The sequence below is a fragment of the Pan paniscus genome, chromosome X (genome assembly GCF_029289425.2).
Source record: "Pan paniscus chromosome X, NHGRI_mPanPan1-v2.0_pri, whole genome shotgun sequence".
NCBI classification, from domain to species: Eukaryota; Metazoa; Chordata; class Mammalia; order Primates; family Hominidae; genus Pan; species Pan paniscus.
In genome coordinates, this window is record NC_073272.2 from 152,467,045 (window position 1) to 152,491,478 (window position 24,434).

Genomic DNA, 24,434 nt, shown 5'->3' on the forward strand with positions numbered 1-24,434 from the left:
TGACAATAAATCCATTGCCTGCTGCCAGAATCAGCTTTGAAACCTGCAAATCTGACTATGTCATTCCCTGTTTAAAGTCCTTTAATGACTCCTCTATGACCTTGGAATAAGGCCCAAACACTGCATTGTACTCTGTATCTCTATTTTCACATCTCATTCTGTACACTCCAGCCATACTGACCTTCTCTTACTTCCTAGAATGCAGCATGAATTTTGCCATTATCAGGGCCTTCATGCAACCTTTTCCCTCTCCCTAGAATATTCTTACCCATCTCTCTCCCTATCACTACTGAAATGGCAAACAGCTATAGATCTTTACATTCTAAGCTTGAACATTACTTCATTAAAGAAAATTTACCTGTCATGTTCCCCACTAACCTAGGTCTGCTTTTTAATTTCTTTATAACACTTTCTGCTACTTTTCCACAGCATTCGGCTCACCGGAAAATTACTTTTTCAAAGTATGCCTTCCCTTTTAGATTGCGAACTCCAAAAAAGCAGGGGCCAGGTCTATCTGAGTCACCATTATATCCTTAACTTCTAGCACAGTCAGCTGATATATTTCATATACTCAATAAATAGATGCTAAAATGAAAGCTAAAACTTTCTGTTTCTCACCAAGAAAACAACGAATGCCCAAGGAAGAGGTTCATGAAGTGGAATTTGAATTTATCTGAGTTCTGCAGAGATCAATAACACAAGAGATCTAATAAGCAAACACTGAACTTGTCAGCTCTGGCCAAAACATCTACAGCCAAATCCTGGCTGGCGCTTCAGCACACCAAAACATCTGGAGAGCTGTCACCCATCCATATATATTGCTTATATTACCCTAAACATCTTTTTATGAGAATACAGGTAATAGCTAAAAGTATTCTTGTACTTGCCCCTGCAATGTACTTGGCAAAGCAATGACGCCACTTAGAGATTCACAGACCTACCAATTAGATACAATAATTTAAGAAGTAAATCACCAAGGAAGGAGAGACACCCTGTCTCATTTGTATAATCTCCGCAGGCTGCTGGCCCAATATACAACTGGCCCCGTCCTGACAGTGCACTGACTCATAGTCCCTTCTAACTCAGCACCCAGATTCCAAAACATGCACCCTGCAGACAGTGATTCAGAGCCCTGGCTGCTATGCGGTGGCATCCCTCCTCTCATCCAAAGAGCTACTCTCAGTAGTAGTCCCTGGGGCTGCAGTCAGACAGATGAAGCTGTACGCTAAGGAGTAACTGCAGATTTGTAGTTTGTCCCCAGGGTACAGGAGCTATAAACAGGAATGTGCAATGTGCATAGTTCAGGCAACCTGCCTTTATCTAAAAGTGGAGAATCTGCAGACTAGACACAAAAACAGAGGAAGGTTGCATTAATATATACCAATTTCAGCCTCCAGCCCCCACTGAGCATATAACCAGGAGCATTGTTGTAGCATAGATACTGCCCAGGATCCCCAAATGCTTCTGGAAACTGTGTCATTTATAGATTCCTAAACAGGCACTCAGAAAGCAGGAGGCAATCACTCCACAAGTAAAGATGACAGTGAGTTCTAAAATTGAGTATTTACTTATTTCTGCTTGGGTGTTAATGCAGCTGGAATGCCACTTGTACAATGAGATACTTTTTTTGCAAACATTTGGCAAGCATACACCCACTACTCAAGAGCAAGAGAGGTTTTTTCTCAAGTTAGTCCCAGCTGAAAACTGAGAAAGATGGATTGAAAGCAAGCCAGAAATTGAAGAAAAACAATAGACCACTGAAAATGAAGAATGCACTTAATGGGTCACCAATGTGGAAAGCAAAGAAAGAAAATGGAGTGACTGATTATGGGATCCCAGCACAAAAACACAGCCAAGCCCTTGTGTCACTGGAATAAAGCAGAAGATTGGAGATTAAATATGAAAGAACTGAATTAAAAGAGAGGTAAGAACAATATCTGAGTCCACATAGGTGAGTGAGACAGGTCAGGAAAACTGGTAGGAAATAAATTTAAAGAAAGAAATGCAGGGAAAAGTACAAGTTCAGCCAGACTTCCTAGTGTTTGCTAAATATTCCTTCCACTACTTCTATTAATCTACCTCCAATATACCTCTCAAACCCATCGTCTCTCTCTCCCTCCCTCCCTCCCTCTCTTTCTCCAGATTACCATTTTAGCCAAAGCAGCATTACTGGCCTCACATTCACTTCAGCCGCCCTTCTGCAGCATTAACCTATTCTTCACACAGCAAACAGAGGGGGCCATAAAAATGCAAATCAGGTTGCTTTACTCCCTTGCTTAAAACTATTCAAAGGCTCCCTACTGCTCTTGAGGGAAAGACTAAACTCTTGAATTTGACCTACAAGGTCCTTTAAGATCTAGCCAAATCACGCCTTCCCACCTTAGAGATGACTTCAAACCATGGCAAAACCTCCATTGGCTCCATTCACCCCTCCTGAAACAATCAGAAACATTGTCTTCAACCTAAAAATAGTTGTTTTGTCATCTAATTTTCCTATTTCCATTTAAAGTTCAAACATCAATCTGGCAACCACAACTTCTTCACACTCCTGTCTTCTCTTCTTCCTGTCTGTCACAATAAGACTCTCCTCCTGAGGTAACCATTGCCACTCACCTGACCTACAAAACTTCCTTTGATACTAATGGGGGCCCTAGGTTTAGGCAAGTCCAATGTTCCTGATCCCAGAGTCAAAAACACCTGTCTGCTTAACCTAACCTGAGTGGATCCATATCTCTGTTGCTTCACAACATAGACTGATACTCAGATATGTGAATGTTGCAATCTATGATTACAGATTAAGTATAGAAAACTAATCATAGAGAATTCTTCATAACTAAGTTCCCAAATGTTGAGTAGCCATTATTTGAAGGAGAATTTATTATCCATCTAAAAATCCTGAAGGATTATCATGTCAAGCTAGTAATTTGAGTTCACACAGGAAAAAAATCCCCCTCTCTCAGCTTCAAACATAGAATATAGTGATGACAACTAAATCATAAAACATACATTAAAAAATAAAAACACAACCACAACTGTTAAAGAAAAAATAAAATATGTCCATGCAGCTGAAACAGAAAAATAAACTCAGCAATAGGCTGGGGATGGGGTTGGAGAGAATAAAACCACTTACCCACTGGGAAACAGGAAGAGGCAGCCAGAAGTTCAAGTACTGTGGGGTAACATAAACCAATAATATTGAATATATGGTAGGGTAGCAAAGCTAGATCATTGCAGGAAACCAGACGATGAGGCAGGGACTCCTAGGCAGAATAACTCTAAAAATGCTATGACCAGCCCAGGAAGCTGAGACTGGCAACTGGGGTGTTGCCCAGGTAGGCAGTAGAGATAGTTATGCAACTAAGACTTGCATCACGCCAAGCACTGCCTCAAAAACTTGACCTTTGATATCTTCAAGGAATAAAAGCCCCAAACTGACAACATAAAAAGTGGTTCTGAACTAGGGACTGATCACAGTATTGCATCTATGAAAAAAGGACAAGTTGCCATGAAAAAGGGAAATTCAAAGGATATATATTCTTAAATCATTACAGTGTAAAATCATAATACGGGAAATGCAAAACTCTATAGAAGTATGGGGAGATAAAGTTGAAGATATCTTCCAAACTATACAGCATTTAGACAATGAGATGGACAATAGAAAATGTAAGAAAATAATAAAATCAGCCTAGTAGGGCCAATATTAAAATAGTAGGAGGGAAAGGGAAAGAGATACAGATAGGGACAAAGAGCTAGTGTGAGAGTGAGTAAATGAGAGGGAAAGAAAGAATAGCAATGAAATAATTTAAAAAAAAATCCCATGGGCTTTTTTTGAAAGTCAACTGAATATCAGCACAATGGATGAAAATAGATCCACAAGAACCTACAACAGTGTTAGAACACAACAGATGAAAAGAATATCCTACATGTTTCAAGAGAAAGAAAGACGAAATTGAGCACAGATGTTCAAGAATAATTTCAGATTTCCTAGCAGATACTCTGGAAGCTAGAAGGTAGTGGAGCAATGTTTTCAACTCAAGAGAAACAGGAAGGAAATCTAAGGATAGTGATGGAGATTCCAGGATGATATCTATGAACAAAGCAGAGAGAGAAGCCAGTCCAAATTTTAATAGGGGAAAAGAGTAAAGAAACAATTTCAATAAGAAGATAAAACTAATAAAATATCTTTTATGTCTGCATTTACTGAGAAAACATGTCAACACTGGAAGAGAGTTTGAGCTTGAAGTAGTGATAAGTAGTACATAAATGATAAGCACATTTTAAAAAGACAATTATTCCAATGAAAACTAAACTTTGCACAGAAAATGAAAAGTAATGCTATTATATATGGTAGGCAGAATAATGGCCTTCCAAAGATGTGAATGTCCTAATCCCCAGAACCTGTAAGCATGTTATGCTACTGGACAAAAAGTGATTAAATAGCAGATGGAATGAAGGATGCTAATCAGTTAACCTTATAATCGATTATTTGGATTATCTGAGTAAACACAATGTAATCACAAGGGTCCTTAAAAGTGGAAGTGGGAGGGAGAAGAGTCAGAAGTGGGAGGCAGAAAAGTCAGTGTCAGAGTGATAGGATGTGAAAACGACTTGCCTGGTCATTGCTGACTTTGAAGATGGGGGAAGGGACCAGGAGCAAAGGAATGCAGGAAGTCTCTAGAAGCCGGAAAAGTCAAGAAAACAAGTTCTCCTCAGAGCTTCCAAAAAGGAACACAGCCCTGCCAATGTCTTGATTTTAGCCCTGGAAAACCTGCAAAACTATTTAAAAACTAAAACTGTGTTGTTTTCAGTCACTAAGTTTGTGGTAATTTGTTACAGCAGCAATGGGAAACTAATACAACATGTTATCTGGCTCAGCTGTAAGTGGCACTGATATGGTCATAATAACATAAACAAAAAATTAAATCGAAGTTATACTGAAATTAAAAGAGTATGGGGATGGGAGAAGAAACTTATATATGTTGTACAAGTAGGGCAGATTTCAAAGAATCTGAACACTTATCTTCCAGAGTAGGAAATTAATAAATTTGCATAAACATTTAAAATTAAGATGGATCAGTATATGCATGTTATTTAGAAATACGGTATAAATACCAAAAGAATAATCTGAAATGGTGGAACACAGTTGCTTCTAGGAAGCTGGGCAGGGATCTGCTATTGTTTTTAACAAATCTTGGAGAAATATTTGATTTTAAATTAAGACCTCATATACTTTTAACAAAAAGCAAACTTTAAAAAAAAATCATATGCTTTCAACAAAAAACAAAACTTGTTCAAAATCATAAAAGAATATTATGAACAACTTTAGCCATTACGTTCAAAAACTGAAGAAATTGACAATTCCCTAGGAAAACAAATAGCAAATAGCAAACAAAAAACAAAACTAAATGGATTAGAACAGAAATTGAACCAGGAGGCTAAACATCAAATCTCCCTCCTAACACTCTGCATACAATAAAAAAACAATGGGATCACACCAGGATCTAAAATCAGTTTTATTAAACTATTAAAAAATAATTAATTCTTATCTTCTGCAAACAGTTTCAGAAACTGGAAAAAGATGAAAGCTATAAAAACTACCTTTTAGCTTAATGCAATATTCTTATCAAAATCGAACAGTATTGGTAATATCAACCTAAGAACCTAGATACAGTTTTTTAAAGGGAAAACAAATAAATCTAGCCACATATGATCTGTAATCAAGCAGATTTTTCTCTGAAATGAAAGGAGAGCTTAATATTGAATAACCTATCAGTGCAATTCACGGTTCCAAAAAAGATGAAGGAGAGAAAAGGAGTTGAATTACCACTAGTAATTTTTAAAAATAGATTAACATATTATTAAAAAAAGAAGGATAGGAGCATCTCAATAGATGAAGAAAAAAATCATGCAATGAAATTTTCCTCTCATTCATGGTAGAAATCTTAGCAAATTAGAAATACAATGAAACTTATTTTATTTGATGAATAATATCTACCAAAAAACCTAGAGGAAATGCCATACACAATGGAGACACATTAGAAACAATCTCACTCAAGTCAGAAACAAGACAAAGACTGCCCCATGCCTATCAGTAACCAATGTTTTATTGTGTATCTTAGCCAAAATAACAAGAAAAGAAATAATCCCTTAACATAAGGATCTTAAAAGGAAGGCAAAATTGTTTTCATTTGTAGGAGAAATGAAAAAAATTCAAAAGAATCAACAAATTATAAGAATGAATAAGAATTTTCAAGAATACTAGATGCAAGACCAACTTACAGATATCAATTAGAAAATATAATAGAAACAAACAGCCACAAAACAAAAATATGATTATCAAAAACTATGTAATGTAGCTTAAAAAGTGCAGATAGGGGTAGTTACAGCATTAAATCTTATATTAGATAAGAAAAACTCAATGGTTTAAAATTCCACTTTAAGACACATGAAAATGAAGAGCAAATTAAACTCAAAGCAAACAAAAGGAAGGAAATAATAAAAATAAGAGCAGAATTCAATGAAATAGAATGAAGGAAGACCAAAAAAAAAAAAAAAATCAATGAAACTAAGAGCTGGTTCTTTGAAAAGATCAATAAAAGTAGTAAACTTTTACACAGATAATGAGAAAAAAAAAGAAAACAAAAATTAACATTTATTAGAAATGAAGACAAGTGGGTCACTACAGATCTTACAAAAATTAAAAGGATAATAAGAAAATATAACAAATTTATGGAAATGAATTTAATAATGTAGATGAAACAGGCAGAATATTTGCAAGACATAATATCAGCTCTCACTTGAGAAGAAATAGATAATCTATAGCTTTTTATCTATTAAATATATTAAATGTATAAATTCACAGTTAAAAACCTTGGCTCAACTGGTGAATTACACCAAGTGTGATGGTCAATACTGAGTGTCAACTTGATTGTATTGAAGGATGCAAAGTATTGATCCTGGGTGTATCTGTGAGGGTGTTGCCAAAGGAGATTAACATTTGAGTCAGTGGGCTGGGGAAGGCAGACCCACCTTTAATCTAGTGGGCACCATCTAATCAGCTGCCATCGAATATAAAGCAGGCAGAAAAACATTAAGAAGCGAGACTAGCCTAGCCTCCCAGCCTACATCTTTCTCCCATGCTGGATGCTTCCTGCCCTCAAACACAGGACTCCAAGTTCTCCAGTTTTGAGACTCGGACTGACTCTCCTTGTTCCTCAAGCTTGCAGACTGCCTATTGTGGGACCTTGTAATCATGTAAGTTAATACTTAATAAACTCCCCCTCTGACTAATACACCAAGTACTTAAGGGAGAAAGAATACTAATTCTACACAAGCTGTTTCATAAAAGACGGAAAAAACACTTCCCACCTCATTTTATGAGACTAGAGTGACTCTTTTCCAAAACCAAATAAATGCATTATAAGAAAAGAAAATTAAAGACCAATATATCTAATGAATGCAGACACAAAAAAAACTGTAAATAAAAATAAGCCGAGATATATATAACAAGAATAATACATCATGACCAAATAGAATGGTTCTATGGGAAATGGTAGAATGGTTCAACACTTAAAAGTCAATCACTGTAATTCACCATAGCAATAGACTTAGAAAGATCATTTCAATAGATACATAAAAAGCATTTTAAAAAATTCAAGATCATCAGCATACATTCATGATAAAAATCCCTCACCAAACTATGGATAGAAGGGAACTCCCTCAAACTTATAAATGGTATGTCATAAAAATCCAAAGATGGCACCACAGTTAATGGTGAAAGACTGAATATTTCCTGCAATAAAATGAAGATCAAGGCAAGGAGATCTGCTGTACACTTCCATTCAACATTCTACTAGAGGTCCTATCCAGTTAAAATACAGTAAAAATAAAATAAAATAATATAAATACAGCAAGAAAAAAAGATATGATTTGGAAAATAGGAATTAAAACTGTGTTTACTACCAGACAGCATACTCATCTGCGTAGAAATTAGTTCAGCCACTGTGGAAGACAGAGTGGCAATTCCTCAAGGATCTAGAACTAGAAATACCATTTGACCCAGCAATCCCATTACTGGGTATATACCCAAAGGATTATAAATCACTCTACTATAAAGGTGCATGCACACGTATGTTTATTGCGGCACTGTTCACAATAGCAAAGACTTGGTACCAACCCAAATGCCCAGCAGTGATAGACTGGATGAAGAAAATGTGGCACATATACACCAGGGAATGCTATGCGGCCATAACAAAGGATGAGTTCATGTCCTTTGCAGGGACATGGATGAAGCTGGAAACCATCATTCTCAGCAAACTAACACAAGAACAGAAAACCAAACATCACATGTTCTCACTCATAAGGGGGAGTTGAACAATGAGAACACATGGACATAGGGAGGGGAACATCACACACTGGGGCCTGTCAGGGGGTGGGGGGCTAGGGGAGGGATAGCATTAGGAGAAATACCTAATGCAGATGACAGGTTGATGGATGCAGCAAACTTCATGGCACATGTATACCTATGTAACAAACCTGCACATTCTGCACATGTGCCCCAGAACTTAAAGTAAAAGAATAATAATAAAATACAGAAAATACCAAGAATCTAAAAACAAACAAAACAACTACTAGAACTAGTAATTAAGTTTTATAAGTTCATAAGATACAATATCAATAGACAAAAATTAATTGTATTGCTATGCACTAATAATAAATATCAGAAGTTAAAATTTATAAATTACCATTTATAATAGCATCAAAAAGCACGTATTACTTAAGATAAATTTCACAAAATATATGCAAGATCTATGCACTGAAATATACAAAACATTGTTAAGATAATTTAAAGAAGAAATAAACAATAAAACATTATACCATCTTAATGTATCAGGAGACTCAAGGTAGTTAAGATGTCATTTCTTCCCAAATTGACCTAAAGATTTAACTCAATCCCAATAAATCTTTCAGTAGCATTTTTGGAGGAGAAAGGGAAAAGCTGGCTGATCAATTTATCTGGAAATACAAAGGACCTAGGATAGCCAAAGACAGTTTTTAATTGTTTTTCAAAAATAATTTTTAAATGAAGAACAAAGTTAAAGGATCCACAATGCTTTACTTCAAGATTTACGAAAATGCTATTGCAGTTTCTCAACCTCAACAATATTAACATTTTGGGGCAGAGCAATACTTTATTGTTTGGGTAGCTGCCTGGCCTCTACCCACAATATGCCAGGAGCATGTCCCTCCATTTGTGGTAACCAAAAATGTCTCCAGACATTGCCAAATGTCCCTGGGGGGAATATTGCCCCAGTTGGGAACCACTGAATTATAATAATTGATGCAGCATGTTAGTTTCAAGGTTACACAAACAGATCAAATAAACAGAATAGAGTCCAGAAGTAGATCCATCCATACACAGTCAGTTGATTTTGGACAAGGGTGCCAAGGTAATTCAATGGGCAAAACATACTCTTGTCAACAAATGGGGCTGGAAAAACTGGACATACATACGGAAAAATATATTATATATGCCTGGAACATTACCTTGCTCCAAAGGCAAAAGTCATCTAAACATGCACCAAAGACATAAATCAAAGAACAGAAACTACAAAACTCTAGAACAAAACAAGAGAGAATTATTTTGAACTTAATGCAAAGACTTCTCAGAATACAAAAGGTACAAGTCATAATAGAAAACCCATTAAGAAAATGAAAAGACAAGCCACAGAAGGGCAGAAAATATTTCCAAAACACATATCTTCTAAAGAATTTGTATTATATTTAATATTATATATTGTATTATAGAATGACCCAATAATAAGAACACAAATATCCCAATTTTAAAATGGGCAAACGATTTGAATGGACATTTCTCCAAATGAGATACACAGATGGCTAATAAGCACATGAGAAAATGTTCAGTATCATTAGTCATAGGAAAATGCAAATTAAACCACAATGAGCTACCACTACGCACTCACGGGAAAGACTGACAAGGCAGGATACAAGATTAATCTTCAAAAGTCAATAGCATTCCTATATACCAGCAATGAACAACTGGAATTTGAAATGTAAAATGCACTATTTATGTTACCACCAAAATCTGAAATGCTTAGGTATAAATCTAACAAAATATGTATATGATATCTTTAAGGAGACTATAAAACTCTGATAAGAGAAATCAAAGAAGATCTAAATACATGGAGAAATATTCCATGGTCATGAATAGGAAGACTCAGTATTGTTGGATAGGAAGATTCATTATTGGTAAGGTCAGTTCTTCTCAACTGATATATACATTCAATGCAGTCCCAACCAAAATCCCAACAATTTATTTTCTAGATATCAATAAACAGATTCTGAAGTTTATATAGGAAGACAAAAGACCCAGAATAGTAAACACAATACTAAAGAATAGGAATAAAGTTAGAGGACTGACACTACCTGACAGGAAACAAGGCAGTGTAGTGCTGGTAAAAGAATAGATGAATACGTCAGTGGAACAGAATAGAGACCCCAGAAATAGATAGACCCACATGAATATAGTCAACTGATCCTTGACAAAGAAGCAAAGATAATATAAGGGATAAATGATAGTCTTTTCAACAAATGGTGCTGGAATAACTGGTCATCCACTTGCAGAAAAAAGATGAATCTTGACAAAGACCTTACATTCTTAACAAAAATTAGCTCAAGATGGGTCATAGCCAGTAAAATACAAAACCAAAAAAGTCCTAGAAGACAAAATAGGGGAAAAGAAAGAATGATCCATGAAAGTAAAAACTGATAAATTGACCTTCATTAAAATTTAAGATCTTTGCTCTGTGAAACGCACTGTTAAGAGTATGAAAATACATGCCATAGACTAGGAGAAAATATTTGCAAAACATATATCTAGTACAGAACTTATATTGAAAATATATAAAGGACTCTTACACTGAACAATAAGAAAACAGCCCAGTTAAAAATGAGCAAAAGAACTGAAGAGACAGCTCAGCAAAACAGATAAGATTGCAAATAAGCATGCAAAAAGATGCTCAACTCGTATGTCGCTAGGGAATTGAAGACTACAGCAACAATGAAGTATCACTACACACCTATTAGAATGTCCAAAATCCAAAATGTAGACAACACCAAATGCTAGTAAACATGTGGAGCAACAGGAATGCTCATTTATTGCTGATGGCAGTGCAAAATGATATAGCCACTTTGGAAGACAGTCAGGCAGTTTCTTACAAAGCTAAACATAGTTTTACCATATGATCCAGCAATTGCACTCCTTGGTATTTACCCAAATGAGTTGAAAACTTATATCCACACAAAAACCTGCTTACAAACACTTATAGCAGCTTTATTCATAATTGCCAAAACTTGGAAGTAACCAAGATGTCCTTCAGTAGGTGAATGGATAAACAAACTGTGGTACAGCCTATGTGTCTATCCACACAATTGAATATTATTCAGCAATAAAAAGAAATGAGTTATCAAGCCATGATAATACATGGAAAAATCTTAAATACATATTGCCAAGTGAAAGAAGCCAGCCTTAAAAGCTACATACTGTAAAATTTCAACTATATGACATTTTGGAAAAGGCAAAACATTAAAGAGAGTGAAAAGATCAGTGGTTGCTAGAGGTTCAGGCTGGAGGGAGGGATGAACAGGTATATAACAGGAGATTTTTTAGGGCAGAGAAACTATTCTATATTATACAATAATGGTGGATATATGTTATACATTGTCAAAATTCATAGAACTGTAGAACACAAAGAGTGTGCACAAATGCAAGCTATAGACGTGAGTTAATAATAATATATCAATATCAGTTTATCAGTTGTAACAAACGCACCACATTAAAGACGTTAATAATAAGGGAAACTGGGGTGGGGGATGGGGTAACTCTGTTGAATTTTTTTGTAAATCCGAAACTGTTCTAAAATAAAGTTTATTATTATTATTATTTTTTTTTTGAGATGAAGTCTCACTCTGTCACCCAGGCTGGAGTGCAGCGGCACGATCTCAGCTCACTGCAAACTCCACCTCCCAGTTTCAAGTGATTTGATTCTCCTGCCTCAGTCTCCCAAGTAGCTGAGATTACAGACACCTGCCACCACACCAGGCTAATTTTTGTATTTTTAGTAGAGATGGGGTTTCACCATGTTGGCCAGGCTGGTCTCGAACTCCTGACCTCAAGTGATTCACCTGCCACGGCCTCCAAAGCACTGGGATTACAGGCATGAGCCACCGCGCCTGGTCTAGTTTTTTAAAGATGAAAATACCAAGTGGTGGTGGGGATAATGAGCAGCTGAGACTCTTACACACTGCCGGTGGGAATGCAAAATTATATAGCCACTTTGGAGAACAGCTTGACAATTTCTTATAAAGTTAGACATTTACTTTGCATATAACCCCAGGAGTCCCCTTCTAGGTATTTACCTAGCATAAATAAAAATATATGTGAAGCAAAAACCTGTACAAGAACATTTATAACAGCATTGAGACATGGCTAAATAGTGGGAAAAAAACAAATGTCCCTAAACTGTTGAATGAATAAATTACTCAGCAATAATAAAGAATAAACAATAATGAAAATATGCAAAAACATGGATGAATCCTAAAAGTAAGTGCTAATTAGAAGAAGCCAGACACAAAAGACTACATACCAAATGTTTCCATTGATGTGATAGCATAAAAGAAACAACACTTTGAGGACAGTAAACCTAAGACCTAAAACCATAAAATTCCTAGAAGAAAACCTAGGCAATACCATTCAGAACATAGGCATGGGCAAAGACTTCATGTCTAAAACACCAAAAGCAATGGCAACAAAAGCCAAAATTGACAAAGGGGATCTAATTAAACTAAAGAGCTTCTGCACAGCAAAAGAGACTATCATCAGAGTGAACAGGCAACCTACAGAATGGGAGAAAATTTTTGCAATCTATCCAACTGACAAAGGGCTAATATCCAGAATCTACAAAGAACTTAAACAAATCTACAAGAAAAAAACAACCCCATCAAAAAGTGGGCAAAGGATATGAACAGGCACTTCTCAAAAGAACACATTTATGCAGCCAACAAACATATGAAAGAAAGCTCATCATCGCTGCTCATTAGAGAAATGCAAATCAAAACCACAATGAGATACCATCTCACGCCAGTTAGAATGGCAATCATTAAAAAGTCAAGAAACAACAGATGCTGGAGAGGATGTGGAGAAATAGGAACGCTTTACACTGTTGGTGGGAGTGTAAATTACTTCAACCATTGTGGAAGACAGTGTGGCAATTCCTCAATGATCTAGAACTAGAAATACCATTTGACCCAGCGATCCCATTACTGGGTATATATCCAAAGGATTATAAATCATGCTACTATAAAGACATGTGTACATCTATGTTTATTGTGGCACTGTTCACAAAGACTTGGAACCAACCCAAATGTCCGTCCATGATAGACTGGATGAAGAAAATGTGGCATATATTCACCACAGAATACTATGCAGCCATAAAAAAGGATGAGTTCATGTCCTTTGCAGGAACATGGATGAAGCTGGAAACCATCATTCTCAGCAAACTAACACAAGAACAGAAAACCAAACACTGCATGTTCTCACTCATTAGTGGGAGCTGAACAATGAGAACACATGGACACATGGAGGGGAACATCACACACTGGGGCCTGTCAGGGGATGGGAGGCTAGGGGAGGGAGAGCATTAGGAGAAATACCTAATGTATGTGACAGGTTGATGGGTGCAGCAAACCACCATGGCACATGTATATCTATGTAACAAAACTGCACGTTCTGCACATGTACCTCAGACTTATAGTATAATAAAAAAAAAAGAAAAGAAAAAGAAAACAGATAGATGGTTTCCTGGAATTGTAGGTAGAAGAAAAGAACTGGCTGCAAAGGGGCCCAAAAGAACCTGTTATAGTAAGGGAAATTTTCTCTATCCTTATTGTGGTGGCACCGGTGGTAGTGGTTACACAATCATATACATGTGTCAGAACTTAAACTGTACACTTACAAAGGGTAAGTTTTATTTTATGCTAATTATACATTAATAAATCTGACTAACAAATAAAGTTACCTGGGACTAAATCTAATATGTAAGAGTATTATCAATAAATTTACCAACCTTCATCAAAGGTTGCAAAAAGTCCTGAATAATGCCAAGATATAACATATTCATGAATAGGAAATCTCTGTCAAAAGGATGTCAATTCTTCTTCAAATCATTCTACAGATTCAATATAATTTCAAGAAAAACAAACATTATTTTCTTGTAATTTGATAATTTTGTTTTAAAATTAAGGTAAGTGAGGAAAGGACCAAAAATAAGATAATCCAGAAAAAACAAGAAAAGTGGTGTGAGTGTGGATGAAGGCAGTGAACAGTAACTTGACTTTACAAATATCAAATTCGTTATAAAGCATTTGTAAGTAAAACAACACAAGTGTAGACAAATAGATTAATGAAACACAATAGAGAGCCTAGAAATAGACTCAAACACGTATAAAAATTAGGCAATGTGGTGGAGTTTGGGGTCTAAACTAGTCGTGTATAAATGATATTTAAAACAAATAGTATTTTACATGGAAAAAAAACTGCTTAATATTTTACATCACATACAAGAATAAAATCCAGATGGATTAAAGAACTAAGTGTAAAGAAAATTTCTTGAACTCTTCAACAAAATTTTGGAGAACATTTTTTATGATCATAGCATCAGGAATATCTCTTAAAGCATGATACAAAAAGCACAATTCATGGAGGAAAAGATTGATAAACCTGACATGAAAATGTAAAACTTCTGTAATGATAAAGGACCCCATAAACAAAATAGAAAGCGAAGTAACATTATAGAAGCAGATATATGCTATATATATCACAAATAATTAGTATCCAGAATATATAAATAAGTCTTATGAATCAGTAAGAAGAAGCAACTGAATAGAAAATTCAGCAAATGTGAGTGGCCCTGAGTGTCACGTTTGGAAGGATGTGGAAAGGAATGAAACGGGGGCTAGACACAAAGAAAGTTAAAGTTTATATATAATGTTTTATTTATTTTGTTAAAACATATCAAAAGCCAAAACGACAAAATGCTAACAGTTGTTCACTCTGAGTAGCATATATGTGGTTACTTGTTCATTGTTTTGAAAGATTCTCTGAGTTTCCCTTAAATTTCCAAAATAAAAAAAGGGAAAAAAAACAAGAAAATAACTTGTAAACTATACATTTATAATAATAAATTTCAGCAAAGTGAAAAAAATAGAAGTTAAAATCATAAATACTAATTTTCTGCATAATCAATTAGCAGAAATAATGGTAGAAAGATCCCCTTCACAAAATTAAGAGCATAAAATAAATGTTACTGCTACCCATTCTATACAGATAAATTTAGGCTTAGAGAGACTACACAGCTAGTAAGTAGAAGAGCTGAGGTAATAAAAATTATTTTAAAGCTACAATAATATTTAAACTTTGTAACTAGGACAAGAAGAGACAGACTAAAAGAAATGAAGAATAGATAAATTCCAAACAGAATCTATTATATATTACAATTTGTATATATTACAGAACAGTGGGAATGAATGAATTATTCAGTGTTTGGTGCTATGAAACAATTGGCAGGGAAAACAATTTAGAAAATTACCTCACACTACACAGCAAAATAAATTCCAGAGGGATTAAACATAAGCAATAAAAACTAAAACAAAATTCATTTAAGCACTTATCCAATTTTGAATGAGGAAGAAATTCTTAAACACGAATTCATCAGAAGAAATTACAAATGAAAAGATAAATATAATTACATAAAATTAAGATTACTATGCATAAAAGTCAATTTAAAATGTAAACTTTTAAATGTAAACATTTAAAATGTAAGTGGGAGAATATTTTCCCTACATTTGACAGAAAGACGTCTAATGGGTCAACTAAACATACATTGCCCATACAAATTTAAAAAAATGTAAGTTCTTAATGGAACATGTACAAAGATCATAAATAGATGTTTATAGAAAGGAAACAAAATTAATCAAGAAATATAAAAAAGTATTCAATCTCATTATAATAAAAGAAACACATATTAAAACAGTAAGGTACCATTTTGCCCCTATCAGATCGGTAAAAATTTTAAAAGAATGACAATGGCCAGCACTGTCATAGGTGTATGAGCAGTAATCAACAATCTTATGCAGTAGAGTGGAACACCTTCACATAGATATCAAGAGCCTTTAAAACGTTAGTATCTTCAGGCCCAGTAATGTCTTTCATAAAAACTCATCTTAATAATTCATTCAACAAATATTTAGTAAGTATCTACAATATGTCAGACCTTATTGTAGGTTCTAGCGGATATAAGAGTGAACAAAATGGAGAAAAAAATCCCCGGGCTTGAGGGACTTACACCCTAAAACAGGAATCCAAACAATAGATGTAATGTATCTAGTCTATCAGGTGATGACACAAACCAAAGGTTTAAAAAAGTAAAGCAAGAAAGGGGAAGAGTGAGTGTTGGAAAAGATGGGTTTGCATTTTTATGTGAGATCATTTAGAATTCAAATGTGACATTTGAATAAAGACCTAAAAAAGGTGAGGTTCAAAGAAGCAAAAATAATTTAAATGATCAATATGTGATCTGTCATACAATTATGGTAGAAATTGAAAACTGAAAAGTATGCAGCCATTAAAAATTGTTTGAAGGCTGCTGAACGATGTGGGGAAATGCTCACAATATAATACCAATGAAAAAGCCAGATCAAAAATAGTACATTTAAGATGTGATCCCAATTATATAAACACAGAAACACATCTGAAAGGAAATACAGCAAGGTATCTCTGGACTAGGGATTTAGAGGTGATTTTTTTTTTAAATGTCTCTTCATTTTCAAAATTTTCTGTAATGCGGTTGTTTTACTTTTATAATCAGGAAAAAACAATGTAATGGTAGATATTACAATCTTAAGGTATATTAGAAAATATACTCAATTTTTTAAATGGAAGTGCTAGCCATCCATGCTTAAAGTACTGGGTCCCGTTTTGGACATCATATATTAAGAGGGATACTGAAGACAGAAGTGTCTACTGTATAAGTTTCTCAAAATATATATCACATAAGCTCAAGAACTAGCAATATATAGACTGAAGAAAAGATGAGAAGAACAACCATGGTTAAACATTTGAATGGCCGCTACAAGGAAGGGGAACAGCAATTACACAGTATTGCTATTGCTCCAAGGTGCAAGACCAATAGGTTGAATTCAGAAGATAGATTGCAGGTCAGTATGAAGAATAACTTGCTAACAACCAAGCTGTCTGTTATCTGGTGGTGTTAAGCAACCTTTCCTGAAACCATTCACACTGAAAACAGATGACCATATGTACTGGGTGATAAGACTGCCATCACATGATTGCTAAGGGCCCTGCCATTTCTGAACTCCTCTTGTACTATTTTGAAAAGTTATTTTATGCTATGGTCACTTACATAATTCCATCTCCATCCACCTCCCCCCCTTCCCTTAAAAAATATATATAATACCTGTGTTTTTTAAGAAATCAGTTTTTAAAGAGAAAAGTACCCTTCAAAATATACATCCTGGAGATTTTTATTCCCCCTTCTGTGTATATTCAGGAGACATATTTTGTGCAGACATCAGTATGTTTAAAATCATGCTTTTAAGTATAAAAATGCTTTTATATTACCAACTAGTATTTCCCTTCACATACATCTTCCCCCCAGGAAGAGACTACCTGGACCATTACATTTCAGAATGAGATAATCACCTTGCGTGTATTTAACAGTATTATGCCCCATCTTATTCTCAGTGACTTTAGTTTATTTCAAACCAGCAGTAATAGAAATACCACCTAATATCCAACTTTACTATATATTTTACAATACAGTCAGTTCTTTCCTTAACTCTCAGGACAGTTACAATTTCAGTCACCTCAGGAATAAAAAAAGGAAGGTGCATTTCAATGACCCCTTCCAAAGTCTGTGAATACTCCCACCAAAATTATCAACCTTCAGAATTCTGTATAAAGTTATTAGTGTTGCTTATAGAAGTGACCAAACCTGAGCTACCTGCACAGAACCATGATAACACAATATAGAGCAGAACATGAACTATAGAACCTTACAGCTTGGAGGCTCTTTCTAAATATCTTAATGGATTCATGTCAGTCACCCTATTCAAAACCCTTTTCCAAACCTCCCCCCACCTTATTTTACAGTTATGGAAACAGGCTCCAACAAGACAAGTGATATGTCACAACAAACCGAGTATCCAAGTCAGGACTAGGCTATCAGAAATCCCATTTTAAGAGGGATTTTTAATATCAAATTCTTCATATTTTTTATCAAGTGCCTCTTCCTATAAATTGCTGAATAGAGAGAGTTGGAGGACCTGGGAAAGGCACTGGGTCTTTGTGAATTTCAGTTAAGCTACATGACATATAACCTAGTTTTTAAGTAAGTCACTGCTCCTGTGGACATGAGCCTGGAGGGACCCTTCCCTTCCCTTACTATTGCAGCACAGTCATCTGCCAAACATTTGCAAAATGCGTATGCACCATCCAACTGAAGTGTTGGTAGGCACTGTGACCATCACAGTGGGAAGGACTGTTATAAACCAGATATCATCTATCACTACTCAACTCTGCTGTGAAGTTTAATAATGCTGACCACACCTTTCTCTTTAAAGCGGTACATTTTCCTCTACATATGAATCACAATTTATGACTACATAGTTCAGTGGTCTGTCGAATAATGTCTATCTCACCATCTAAACCATGAGCCCAGGATGGCAACAACTTTGTCTGTTTTGCTCACCATTATATTCTCCATGCCTAGTAAATGTTATGTATGCAAGAAGTAAATTAGAAGGTGCCTCTCCTCTCTTGGCACCTTCATAACACTGTACTCTTCTAATTTTCCTTCCATATCCCTGACTTTTTCTCCTTTGTAGCCTTCACATAAGGTTCATCGTTCTCCCCCATATCCTAAAAAAAAAAAAAGCATTCTTCAAAGTAGCACCCCTGAATCTCTTTTATTCTATTTCAAGTATTGAGAGGCAATGACTCTCAAATCACTCTCTCCTATTGACTTCTTTCCAGAGTTCCAATCCCATATTTTCAAATGTGCTCAGTACCTTTTACTGGGCTACAACAATATTACTACCTGTGTGGCCTCAGGCAAATCAAGTCACTCACCCTGTCAAGATGGGTTTGCTCATCCACAAAATGAGGGAGTTGCATCTCCTTTGCATATAAAGTCCTAATTTTCCCATCTAGCATTCAGTATGATTTACAGTCAAGCCCTCCATCTATCTTGCCAAACACATCTCACGTAAGTATTTCTGCATACACTTTACTCCAACACAACTAGCCTCTGAATAGAATACCTTTCCCATCCCCCAATTCTGCATACTCAAAGTTTGTCTCATCTTCAAAGCTCATTTCAAATGCCACTTCCAGGAAGGTGTCTTTGATCTCCTTAAAGCCCTTTGCTTCTCTCTTATGGGTGTAGATCTCATCTCCTAATACTATAGTTGTTTGTCTATTTCTTCTCTTTCCTACTTGACTGTGTCATCTTGGAGGGCAGAGGCTATTCTTAAATAATCCTGTATCTCCCACATTATCTTTGGTTCATCATAGGCACTTAGTAACCTTATATTGAATAGATTCCATTTAAGCCATGTCAGTTATTCTGCTCAAAGCCCTTTAATCAGTCTCACTCTTTCTAGAATAAAGACCAACAGCCTTATAATGGCCCACTCCAGCAATCCCTTCAAAATAAAATTGAGATACCAAGTAACCCTCTGAAGTAGTCAAGTTGGCTTTCTATCCACTGTAAGAAATTTTTAAAATGGGATGAATCCTGTTTCCCCAATGCAGAAGAAAGCCCAAATTACCTTTCCTTTATTGAATGTATGGCCCCACAACTAATGTCAAATGGTTCATTCATTTATTTAAAAAACATCTGTTAAGCCTCCTACTTTATGTCATATACTAGGCTAATGGCTAACGGTATAATAAACTGAACTGATACAGCCCTTCACCCACTTGGAATATATAACTGAACGCGTAATTTGTAGAAACTCTAAGGAAATTAAGAGTTTTAAGAAAAAACAAACATTTTATCTGTCACAACACATGAACAATGCAACTTTGTGTAAATGTTAAATTCTTCATTAAAGGAGATATTTAACTGTAGGGTAAAAGATCATGACAGGTGATTTAGAAATTAAAGCTGGGTCTAATTTGGGCCTCTTAAATTAGATGGGCAGGTAGCCTAGACCAGTGCACTCAAAATGTAGCCCGCCAAATCAGTGCCTGTCTGTGAACTTTTATTACCAGGCAGTAAGGACCAAAGTACAGAAGTCAAGAGTAAGCACTTAGAAAATGTTACAGCAATTTGAAAAAATCATTTTATGTCTGTAGAATCTAATAATACAAATGCGGGCTTATCTTTTGTATGTATTTTCTTTCATTTTCTAGTAATTCATGGTTAATTTATTTTACTAAATTAACAGTCTTCTGTGATGGATTAGGAAACAAACAAACAAACGACAACAAACATTTTCCTTCACTAGGGGAGTTTGACCAGTACTCTACTAGAGCTTTGCTACTTGAAGTGTGGTCAGTGGAACAGCAGTTTCAGGATCACCTAATAGCTTGCTAAAATGCAAAATCCGAGGCCCCTGCCATAGACTCTCTGAATCACAATTCGCATTTTAACAAGATTCCCAGGAGATATTTTTACACATTAAAGTTTGAGAAGCACTGGCCTAACGATTTCCGAAGCCTCTCATAACTCTGAAATCTTATAATTTACTTCAGATAGAGAATTTCAGAGTTGAAAGACCCTCAGAGACACAGTCCATCTCAACATCTTACAGATGGAAAAACTGAGGCACATGGAGGGGAAGTCATATGTCCAAGATAATCGGCAAATCATCTGAGCTAGGAATGGAACCCAAATTTGCTAACAGCCAAGTCAGTGTTCCATTCTAGCAACCACATACTCACCCCTTTCCACCCAGTCCCACTGTATTGTATCCCCTCAGTGATGTAATTATTCCTGAGGTGTTTTCTGATAAAACAATTTATTCTTCTACCTTCTGCATACTGTATGAACCTTGAACTACCACTATTTCAAATGTGGTACTTTTCTCCATGAAATTAGAAAATTTCATAATTTTCTTTATGAAAATTCCTGCCACTCAAATCTTCCCACACGCCTATTGTCCGGATGCCATATAGACATTCTGGGGGCTTTAGAAGGACTAGTACTAACCAATTTCTGGTCTTTAGGAATATGAAAGCCACCTTCCTTGCCCCAATCAGTCCAGTTGACACCAGATAGCAAGCTCATCCAAGGAAGAGAATATACACTATCAGGGCTGCTCTAGAAAACTCCGTAGGGTCAATTTGTGGCTAACAAAACAAGTGGGCTATTAGGCCATATTAAGAATAGTCTAATTTCCAGCATGAAGTAAATGATAATCCTTTACTCTGTGGTCTTATTGGATCCAAGGGTTAAGAGGGAGGCATGATTGCTGTCTTCAACTAACTGAAGAACTATTATTAAGAAAAAGCAAATTTGTTCCAGATAGTCCCAAAGAACCAATGAATATAAGTTACTGGGAAACAGACTTTGGCTTATGATGGGGAATACTTTCTGACAATCAGAGTTGCTCCATGACACAAAGAGCCACCTAATGCACTCTCTGTCACTGCAGGGAGTTCAACTGGAAATCAGTCAACAAATTGGATGCTTAGGATAAATTCAAGAACTGAGTAGAGAAATAAAGCTTAATGAATGACCTTTTGGGCTCCTTCCAGTTCCAAGGTTTTAGTATTCTAAAATTTTCGGCACAGAATAACTCCAAATGCTCAGGAAATAAGAATGAGGTCTGTTTTTAAAAGGTGCAGTTTGGAGCATGTTGGGTGGATGAGGCTATAAAAAGTGAAGTACGATTTTCAAGGAAAGGAAGCTGACCAATGAAAGTCTTTTGGGCAGCCCCTTCCGGAAATCCAGGTGAAGCCTGGCTCCAGGCTGAGTTCCTGTTACTCTACACAAAAGCCAGGCCACTACTTTCCAAAAAACCTTGCCAAGCCACACTGTACCTATTGTATCTACACTTGCCTAACAGACAAAGGTGCAAAATTCTCCCCAAGAAGGCAGTAGTGCTTCATGGTTAAGACCACGGATTCTGGAACCAGGTTGCCAGTTTAATTTCCAACTGAGACATTTAATTGCTCTGTAATCTTGGATAAGTTACTTAACCTCTCTGTGCCTCAATTTTGTGAGTAAACCAAAGATAATAATAGTGTCTGTTATTCAATGCACTATTCTGCTACAATAATTTAATGAAGTAATACACACCAAACACTCAGCCCAGAATCCAAAATATACTACATACTCGATAATTTTAGCAATTAGTATTAGGGATGTCAGAATTACTACCACAGGCACAGCAGCGTCACTCACTTAGAAAGCTCCCATCAAACAATTGGATCCCTTCCCCTACCAGTTCAGAAGGGCTATACTACAAGAGCCTCAATCAGTCTTTGCAGAGCTCCAGACAACCAGAACTTGCTGACTCTCAATAAGCCAAACTACTCACGTTAGTAATCCTACCTCATCACCCTGCTTTCCATAAATCCAACAGCCACCCTTCCCCCAGTCCTCTTGCCCATGCCACCCGCAGCCACAGCCACAGCCACAGTCAGAGGAGCAACAAACTGGGAGGCCAGTTGCAGACAAACCATCAGGTGTTTCCTCCCTTCCAAGGACACAGCTGGACTTAACATGATGCCTATGAGTGAGATGGGGTGGGGTATCTCAATCTCTGATCTAGGATGTCAGCTCAATTATCTGGAATTGAGGGTGGGCAGGCAATGGAGCTTCTCGCCGGGAAACAAGGCAAACCTCCCAAGTTTGTGGAGGAAGTCAGGCCCAACCCCACAGTGAGCCCCTCAAAGGAAGGGGGGAGGGCTCAATCTGCTTTAAAGGAAGCAGTTATTTACAACTTTCTACTCACTTGCATGTGGGGGAGGTAATGGGGAGATGGGGAAAGAGGCTGCAAGGTACCCTCCTTCTTTCTTATTTCCAGCAGTGAGAAGCAGCTGCGGAGAAAGAGTTAAAGAAGGGAGAAAGCTCCAGCCATTACTCCATCCCTGGTGCCTAGAGCTGTCTGGGGGGTCATGACAGTGCTGTCTGCTTTGGCTAGGGGCCACTCCGTGGCTTTCTGCAGCAGCTGCTGGGGCCCCCCAAGCAATTTGCAAGGTCAGTGCTGACCTGCTTCCAAAGAGGAACAAAACAATTCACTGACAATGAAGCAAATCACGCATATACCACATCGCAACCCCCCTTCCTCAAATCGGGTTTTACCCCAGTGTCTCCCTGCTCAGATGCCGCCTCTGGGCTTCCACCAGCCCCAATGGGGAACCCAGGATAGCATCACAGCTGCAGAGCATGCCTCGCCTCCCGGCCAACCCAAGGAGACTCTCAGTACGGGGGAGAGATGCTATCGCTAAAGGAGACCTGAGCTTGGGGGAGGGGGAAGAAGGAACATCAATGTTTCTTACCGAGCTCTACAGTCTGAGCGGAGAGGAGAGAAGGATGAATGAACTGAAACAAGTTGGAGGTTGAGCCCTGACAGAGCTCGGCTTCTGGCTTCTTCTTCTCTCTCTGGGTCTCTCTCCTGGTCCCTCTCTCGGTCTGTCTCTCTGGTTTGCTCGCTAGCTTGCGCGCGCTCACGCTCTCTCGCTCTCTCTCTCTCTCTCTCTCTCTATCTGCCTCCCTCCCTCTCTGTCAGTTTCTCCCTCCCCTCCTCCCCTCCCCTTCTCCCCTCCCCCTTTGCTGGCTTTAGGTTCACCACTGGTGCTTAGCACGCGGCTGTGCTGGGGCTCTGAATACAGTACTGCAAGGCTTTAGATGTGGTTGTTTTACAAAATACTAAAGTAGTATTTTATTCCTTAAGGCATCCAACAGAGAAATAGAGGGAAGCCCAGAGAGAAAGGGAGGAGCAGAGGAAGCAAAGGGAAGAGAAAGAGAGCAAAAGGGTATGAGCGAATAGGAGGATAAAGGAAGTATGGGTTACTGTAGCTGATGTGTGATGCTTACTTGCTGCTCCCAGACTGAAGAGTGAGCTTCCTCCTTTTTCCCTCTGTCTCCCTTATATCCTTATGGGCGTGCCTTCTAACCCAGGCTGCAAATAAAGGTTTGACAATCCTGTCTGTTCAGATTCCATCTCTGGGGACAATAATGAGCTAGAAAAATGTACATCAAAGGGGTTGTCATTCATACTCCACTAAGAAGAAAGAGTTCCGCCACATTGATCCCCTGTTGACCTAACTTCCACCCCCACCCTCAACCAAGTAGAAGTGCAGACCCAATTCAAAACTATCAGTT

The 24,434-nt window shown here is 37.0% G+C and overlaps 1 protein-coding gene across 1 annotated transcript in view; it reads right to left on the reverse strand.

Moving 5' to 3' along the window:
• Positions 1-23,823, reverse strand: part of GABRA3 (gamma-aminobutyric acid type A receptor subunit alpha3) — a 261,093-nt gene extending 237,270 nt beyond the window's left edge. The window contains exon 1 of the mRNA XM_003804517.5: positions 23,609-23,823. The gene's annotated coding sequence lies outside the window, so the exon portion shown is untranslated. The remainder of the gene's footprint in view (positions 1-23,608) is intronic.
• Between the last annotated feature and the right edge of the window lie 611 nt (positions 23,824-24,434).